This window comes from Adiantum capillus-veneris, chromosome 19 (genome assembly GCF_014529385.1).
Source record: "Adiantum capillus-veneris isolate H3 chromosome 19, ASM1452938v2, whole genome shotgun sequence".
Taxonomy (NCBI): domain Eukaryota; kingdom Viridiplantae; phylum Streptophyta; class Polypodiopsida; order Polypodiales; family Pteridaceae; genus Adiantum; species Adiantum capillus-veneris.
This window is the reverse complement of record NC_140949.1, coordinates 78770832-78780266: the sequence shown is the minus strand read 5'-3', so window position 1 is coordinate 78780266 and position 9435 is coordinate 78770832.

The following is a 9435-nucleotide window of genomic DNA, read 5'->3' as shown; positions in this document are numbered from 1 at the left end:
TTGATACATAACCATCCCTTTGATGTACATTTGCTTCTCTTTCCCTATTTGCCATTTCATGCCTTCTCACCTTCTTTCTCCATTGCTCTCTAGCAACCTTTACTGCCTCATTGTAGGTCCCTGGGTCCTTGAGCTCCACCTTGTCTCTATTGCTTTGATGTAAGACAACCACAAACCTATCTTTCTTCAAGAAATCAAGGGGCATTTGATTCTCTTCAAGTCCCTTTATGATATTTCTCCAACAACCTTCAAACCTGTTTATGTCACATTGATGTCTTCATGTTCTCCTTGTTGCAGCTTGCTTATCTCTCTCCACAAATACTCAGGATCATCCTCCTTCTCAAACTCTTCTCTCAAGGCATGAGAAAGAAGATTCCAATCTCCCTTTACACCACCTTAAATCCTATCTTCATACCATTCACGTGCTTCACCTTCAAGTAGCAAACTCACCAAACGTACCTTGAATGCACCATCGTCCCTATTGCTCTTCAATGCAATCAATTCGATCCTTCGGATGAACTTGTCCACATCTTCTCCTTTTTCACCCTCGAAGACTTCATACCCATCTCCCGCCATAGGCCTTGAGTTGATCTTCAAATGGATGCCAATCTGTAGATCAAAACCCTGTTAGAAGGATTCTCTTCTCCTCCGTGGGGGCACCAGTTTATGTTAAGGATTGGGGGGCTGGCCTCTACAACACCTCAAACCAACACCAAGAAAAGAGGATGAAGAGTATATCTCTCTCAAGATAATATGGGCTGATCTTCTCTCACTAATTTTCTCAATTTGACACACACTCAACCTCGACTAGCCTCGACTAGCTCCGATTAGCTTCCCTCTACACCGCTACAACTCCCACTACACTCCATTTCACTCAAAGACACCAAGGAAGCAATAAAATCAAGGAAAAAAGTGAGAAAAAAACCATGGAAATCTCTGCACTTTTGACCATAACTCAAAGAGCTTCACTTCTTTTCAAACGCCCTTTCATGTGCTAGTAGGGCTTCCATAAGCGCTCCCATATATACACATAGCTTGACCAAAACCCACTCAAATCAAGCTTAATTTGAAAACCCACATAGTTCAGCAAAAAAAATCAAAAAAAGTGATGGAAAACTCGGTGGAAACCTTGCCCTTTGATATATGTACAAGCAAGGCATTGCAACACATAGTTTACCCTCGACTAGCTGCACCACAAGGAGCTGCACACACCATAGCCACCATACCTCAAAACAAGATGAAGAGAGGTCAATTTGCAGAGCTAAGCACCCACTTTCATCAGCCCATTGAGGAGAGACACACTCTCAACTCACCACATCAGGCCCTCGACTAGCAAGACAGGCTGCTCTACTCCCAAACGCCTCTATCCCTCGCGGCAATCAGGGCTTCTTGCTGCTAGATCTTCCTCTGTCAAATCCCCCACTCACTCACGACCTCAATCTGATAAAAACTCCATTTTGTTCATATTTTTCAAGTACTAAGTGACTCTTTCAATTCTCGACACGTCTATGTACAAAAACAACAAAACTATGCACCCCGCACAACTGGTCCGCATGCGTAGAGACAGCTGGCACACACCGCCTTTGTACACTTTGTACAAGCATGATTTATTTACATATAAGGGACCCAAAAGCATTAAAAAACCCTTTCCAAAGTCCTTGGGGTGGCTTGCATCATTCCGTAAAAACACGTCACAACGTATACAAATCTATCGTTTTATGTTGTGAAGTATGTTATTTTTCTATTTCGGAGGGCTATCGCACTTTTGATTGTAGCAGTATTTATGGAATTGAGCTTGAGATTGATGAGAATTGATTATTGAATAATGAGTGTGAACAATGATATCCTGATTCATCTGGGTATGATATATACTGCTCATTCTAGTGGTCTGGGACACTAGAATAGGTAGTATGTGGATGATGGTACGAAGAAGCAATGTTGTTTGGTTTAATAAATTTCCTTTAACTGTGCGATATTTTGACACAGAATACTTATCACTATTTTTAACAAGTATCGTTTGCAGACTCTTATCTTTGCAACAACTGAGGACAATTGCTTTCCAACAGAGAGGTATGTTATGGAATTGATATTTTACTATTTATTGCAGCTAACATGTGGAAAAGTCTTGACCGATCTAGAACTATACAAACGGATATGTATATTATGTACAATTTATTATTCAAGTGCTCTTTTATGAGCTTTGGCCATTTATGATCGGACAGGCAGTTTGTACTCACTTTGACCATTCAAGAAATCTATAAATCAAATACATCATGAGGGAAATGGTCACTCTTGCACGGGTGGAGATTGCACGTAGTATCTTTGTTATTCTTTTCTCCTCTCCTCTCTTCTTTCTCCTCGTGGCAATGTAGCACTCTGCTCTAGGAGGTGCATCTGTATGTGCTCGCTACTCTCTCTCTCTCTCTCTCTCTCTCTCTCTCTCTCTCTCTCTCTCTCTCTCTCTCTCTCTCTCTCTCTCTCTCTCTCTCTACTCGTGTATCATTCGGTTATGTGCTGGTTGCAGTTGTCCAGGTATGAAAATCTATTGTTTTATGCAGTGCAGTATGCTATTTTGTTATTTTACACGGCCATCTCTCTTTGGATTGTAGTAGTATTTATGGAATTGAACTTGAGATTGATGAGAATTGATTATTGAATAATGAGTGTGACCAATGATATTCTGATTCATTAGGGTGTCGCATATATTGCTTATTCTAGTGGTATGGGACACTAGAATAGGTAGTATGTGGATGATGGTAGACATAAGCAATGTCGTTTGGTTTAATAAATTTTCCTTTTACCATGTGATATGTTGATACAGAATATGTATCACTGTTTTTGACACATTAGAAAATTTCGGAGGTCATTTGGAGGGCCTTGTAAGAAATTGTATTTCTCTCTCTAGAAACTTTTTTTAAAATGCACTTGCACCTTGTGAGTACGTCCAAAAGGACAACCAGACACTCTGAAAAGTAGATTTATATTCCCAATCGTCCTTGAAAACGGTCACTTTTTTATTTAATGCGAGCTTCTTTTTCAGGAGGCAGGTGCGGCGCATTCAATGCAGCTTACGTCATCACTGAAAGTTGAAAAGTCACAAATTGTAAAATAGTGATAGATTTTGAGGATTTTGACACCACCAATGCATCCAGAACGCCAAAATACCTTAAAAACGAATGTCTACTTGTCTCATTCCGACATCCGGAGAGGCAAAAAATGTCAAAAAACCCCCAAAAATGGGCTTTTTACTAAAGGCGCGCGAGGAGACATTCTAAAATTTTAGAATGCCCCTTTGCGCGCCGTTAGTACAAAGCCCATTTTTGGGGGTTTTTGGACACTTATCTTTCCAAAAAGCCCCTTTTTAGAGGTTTTTGGATATTTTCCTGTCAAAAAGCTCCCTAAAAAAAAGAAAAAAGGGCCTTTGTACTAACGGCGCGCGAGGAGGCATTCCAAAATTTTGGAATGCCCCCTCGCGCGCCGTTAGTACAAAGCTTTTTTTAGTGATTTTTGGACACTTATCTTTCCAAAAAGCCCCTTTTTAGAGGTTTTTGGACATTTTCCTCTCAAAAAGCTCCCTAAAAAGAGGAACAAAGGACTTTTTTACTAACGGCGCGTGAGGAGGCATTCCAAAATTTTGGAATACCCCCTCGCGCGCCGTTAGTACAACGCTTTTTTTAGTGATTTTTGGACACTTATCTTTCCAAAAAGCCCCTTTTTAGAGGTTTTTGTACATTTTCCTCTGAAAAAGCTCCCTAAAAAGAGGGAAAAAGGGCCTTTGTACTAACGGCGCACGAGGAGGCATTCCAAAATTTTGAAATGCCCCCTCGCGCGCCGTTAGTAAAATGTTCTTTTAGGGGTGTTTGACATTTTTGGCCTCTTTGGATGTCTAAGCGAGGCAATTGGACATTCATTTCTAGGAGATATGTGTGTTCCGGACGCATTGGCAGTATCAAAAGTTTCAAAATCTTCCACCACTTGATAGTTTTGTGACTTCTTGAGTTCTAGTGATGACGTATCCCGTATCAAATGCACCGCATCTACCTTCTGAAAAAGGTGCTCACATTAAATAAAAGAGAGTGCTCGTCTTCAAGGACCACTAGATTATTAAATGAGGAGAGGGACACCTTTTATATTTTTGTTAATATCAATCTATTTTTCTACGTAACGTAGGCTCTTCTCTCATTGGAGGAGCTTATTTTCCTCTCTCTACCAAAAGGCCCTCCAAAAGACCTCCGAAATCTCCGAATGAGTATCATTTGCAGATTCTTATCTTTGCAACTGAGGACATTTGCTTTCAAACGGAGAGGTATGTTATGGAATTGATATTTTACTATTTATTGCAGCTGACAGGTGGAAAAGGCTTGACCAATCTAGGCCTATACAAATGGATATGTATATATATACATTTTATTTTTCAGGTGCTCTTTTATGAGCTTTGACCATTTACAACCGACAAGCAAGTTTGTACTCACTTTGACCATTCAAGAAATATATAAATCAAATACGTTTTCAAGAGTTTTTTGGAGCAAGGAATTGTGCATATGTACATACACATGCATGGTGCATCGAATAAAGGATTGCCCATTTTCCAAAGCCAGGTGGTTACGTGGGGCCCACATGTGTACAGGTAGGACAGCATGTACATAGTGCATCGATTTTCACTATCACCAGTACCAGTGTGTTTTTTCTACAATAAGGAGGAGTTGATAGTGCGTAAAACTTCTCGAGGAAGCTATCCGCGGGCCAAGGACATGAGGTAAGCAAGTGCGTCAAATGGCATCTAGTGGCATCAGGAGGCCAAATGGGGTCAATACTTGCACGTGGAGAAGTATGGACACAACGTGGATGTTTTCTTGTGATAATTATGCAGAAAGTTCATCATGAGGACCATATTTTGGGGCCACTTCATGTGGTTGCAAGACGTATTATTAGAAAAAGCTGAGTGCCATGTCTGCGGATGATGCAAAAAGGTGACAACTATGCTTTGCGAGGTCCGTTTTTGGCTTGTTCGGGGTCCGTTTGAGGTCATCTAAAAGGCCAAGGGTGCCCAACTAATAAAGGTAAGTGTGGGAACTGAAAAAATAGAGAGAAGACCTGAAAAAAAGTGGAGAAGAGAGGAGGAACAGCCGCAACTGTGTTTTTTGGAGTTTTTGGAGCCTGTTTTGGCCGTAAACTGCTCATCCGAGGTCGGATTTGAGCACTTTGACATTGTAGACTGGGGTTTTGGGCCGTTCCGGACGCGATGGCGCTGCTTATTTTTCCAAATTCCTCACTATTTTTCTGCTGTTTTGGATGTGTAAGTTTCTCCTATGAGCGAAGCTTCTTCTCCAATTTGTGATTATATCTGGCATATTTTACCCATATTGTGTGAGCTATTTGCCTCATTGGTGTTGGCCCAAGATCATTTGTATCTAAACATCAGAAGTTCTCCTCTTTTGAGCTGAGTTTTTTGGGTGTGTGTCTCTGTGTGGAGTGGGCAAGTGGATAGTCTCTCTCCTCTCACTCCATTAGTGTGTTCCCTGTCTCGGCCAGGTGGGTTGTGTAAGCCTAGTGGTGCCCTAGTGTGTGTGTGTGTGTGTGTGTACTGTGTATCATTCCAAGAGTGTGTGTCGGGTCGTTATAGAGGCGTTCTGTGTGTTTCCATCCTGTTCACAACGTGTAAGAGGAAAATGGTCACTCTTGCATGGGGGGAGGTTGCACCCAATGTCTGCATTATTCTTTTCTTCTCTCCTCTCTTATTTCTGGCGCTGCTAGCAGACGTGATCGCTACTCTCTCTCTCTCTCTCTCTCTCTCTCTCTCTCTCTCTCTCTCTCTCTCTCTCTCTCTCTCTCTCTCTCTCTCTCTCTCTCTCTCTCTTTGCTTGTGTATCATTCAATTATGTGCTAGTTGCAGTTGTCTTGGTATGCAAATCTATCGTTTTATACTGTGCAGTATGTTATTTTGCTATTTTGCAGGGCCATCGTTCATTTGATTGTAGCATTTACTCTATCGAAGCACGACTTGTCTCTATTCATCTACCGTTTGTAGATATTTGTGAACTAACATACGATGGCCATTATGGCTTGTATAGAGTGTGGTAAACATTCTTGCAAACATTGAAAAAGCACAACAAGTTCTTCCTCGCTTTATCCAAGATGAGGCTTCAGTGTTGGAGTTTACACATTGCTACTTATCTAGACTTGTGAGACCATTATTGACATTAAAGGCCACACATGCTCTTCTTGATACTTCTCTATATAAAAAAGAGAACATAAACATAAATGACTTACACATTTACAACAAATCTTGAAAACCTCAATTTCCTTGCAGAAAAACATGGATGAGATTAAGGATGAGGACAATACTCACACTGATGTTATGCTACACAATGTCACTACCGTTGAACGAGTAATTGATTACAACAACAACATTCTACGTGTTGCACCATTGGAAAGCAAGGCCCCACTTGGCTTATTTGTTGTGATGAGTTTTTTGAAGAGCTTAACTTTCCTACAATCTTCTTTAGAGAGTCTAGAAAATATCATCATCACTTGTTAAAAAAATTACCAAACAATAGCTAAATGGCAGCTTATGCACAAAGATAGACATTCCTCTCTCAATATTGAAAACTTATTCTTCAAATTTGTAAAAACCATCACAACAAAAATAATATCCTCCATTTGGATAAGGCTTCGCAAGGCAAAACTAGATGGAGCAACATTGTGTACTAAAGAGACGCAAACATTGAATAGCTACTATCATCACGACTTGGCTATAGAGATTTTGAAGCACTTTGTACTTCACCTAGCTATAAAGAAAAATTAAAAAATACATTTTTTGGCATGCTTCAATAATTAGGTCCACCAACTTTCTTCATTACATTCTCTTCAACCAAAAAAAGGTGGAAATCGATTCTTGACGCATTGCAACAAATAGTCACGCTTAAACAATAGCACAATGAAAGAGATAACTCCTTTCACACTGCATCTAATCTACACAGATCCAATAACAATGTCTCGCTTTTATCTTAACCGTTGCATATCCATGAAAAGACTACTACTCAATGATAGCACTATTTGCGGAAAAATTGTCAACTACTTCTTTGTCACAAAGTTTAAAATCCATGGTATCAACATGATCACGGCCTTCTATTGGTTGAAGAGGCTCCTTTATTCAACCATGACATATATAGCACCATCACTATATTTGTGGATAAACACATAAGTACAAACAGCTCTAAACTCCCATTAGAGCTTCAAGAGATACAACGACATTGACACAGATTTTCCATGCCTTTCACAATCATTTTGATACCCACTTCCAATTATCATGAAAATCAATCTAGCAAAAAAACAACTTTCAAACTAATTAATAACAACTTTCACACCCTTAGCTTAGATAAAGATACCCTTTTGATAAATGGTTACAAAGCTTACAAATATCTTTTGAAGAATACACTTTGGAAATATGTGGCACACTCTCCAATGCAATACTCTTCTTGAAATGACATGTAAAGGACATGTACACAAACAATTTCAATGCTACAATTGCAAAAGTATGGGATGCAAACATTGACATTCAATTCGTCTTGAATGCACATGGCGCAAAAATCTACTTCACATCATACATGACAAAAATAGACAATACACTAATCCAAGCAATTAAATCCCATTTTGACATATGCATGGCCAATAATGCAACAAATATTGAGAGACTATGCAAGGAAGGCAACATTATTTAAGCACACAACAAATTAGTCCGCAATAAGCAGTTTATATAGCACTATCATTGACACTCCGTAGTGCAACTCATGACTTCACGTACATAAATAGTAACTCTTTTGAACAACGTGTATTAAGTTTAAAAAGAAAATCCTCCTTGCAAAAGCTTGAGTTATTCAAGAAAGACATATTCTTTCAAATTATTATCTTGAAAGATTAAAAAAACACCACCATCTATGTTTGGCTGAATACGCGTCAACAATAAAACAAGATGGAAAAACGTACAAAACACTACGTAAGGGTAAGATCAAAGAATTTGTAAAGTATAATATTTTCAAAATCCTAGAAGAGTACTACAGAGAACAATGCTTGCTATACCTCCCTTGGATCACAAATGAGCACTAACATCTAAAAGAATCTTCTTCATGGAGGAACACATATGATGAACAATCAGAAATCATATGATGAACCATAAAACCAAATGAAAAAAAAATCAATAAAGATAGCACCCTAGTAGAAAAACTAACAAAACAACACACTCTCCCCAACCACAATTGATTCAACAAATAATGATCAACAGTAATCACATCAAGTAGATATTGTCAATGAATAAAACATGCCACAAAGCTCTAAAATGCAAATGCATCTACAAAAATTCAACCTCACAATGACAACGGATGACTACTATACGGGCATTGAGAAACTTAAATCCCAACAAGGACACCTACTCAACAATGTAATGCTCAAAAAATGAATTCATCCTAACAAAGCAATACATCTATTCCTCGCAAAAAGAGCAGCAACAAGTAGAACTTTTATCTTATCCACCCTGATCTTCCTTTTCCCCTAGTTGCATCTTCACAAACAAGTTTAAGCGCTAAAAAATTGGATGCCCTTTCCCTTCTCTACAAAGATTTAAAAATTGTAGTTTTTGATGAGGTGTCTTTTTGTTCTAATGTGTTCTCCATGGCTAACTCACGCTTCAAACAAATCCATGAAAAACCATTCGGTGGATTGGATGTCATTCTATGTGGAAATTTATGACAAGCGAGCCCTGTAAAGGATACATGAATCTTTGCACAAAAAAAAAAAAAAAACACTATTAGAAATTGTGTCTCCTTCATATTGGCATACATTTCCAAAGTTCTATGAACTCGCAATAGCTATGCGAGAAAGCAATCCAATATTCATAAACATCCTTACTAGACTTTCAGTTGGGCAACATAGCGATAATGATTTAGAATACCTTAACAAAAACTACTATAGACCCGTTCCAAAAAACCATCAAGTTTCTCATCTCTTTTACTGCAACAAAGACAAGGACACCCACAACCTCCAAGTATTCAACCAAATAGAAAGAGAACCACACACTTTCATCGCCATCGATAACAAAAACACCTCATGCAACAAAACAATAAATATTCGAGTAGATCCCAAATTAACTGGAGGGTTGCATGCCACTCTGAGTGAAAAAACAGGCATGGTTATCGAGCTATGTGTAGGAAGATTGGACATTCTTGATGGATTGATTAATGGCACAAAGGGTGAGTATAAGAATTTCACGAAAACAATAAACAGAACAATACTCTAGGTTCATTTTGCAAACCCTATCATTGGAAAGAAAAAATGCTACGAAAATCAAACACTATACTCATAGAGCATTACGAGAGTATGAACTCGAATACAACATGTGGTGCATGAGTTTCATTGGCAAAAATTACTTGTATACATTGC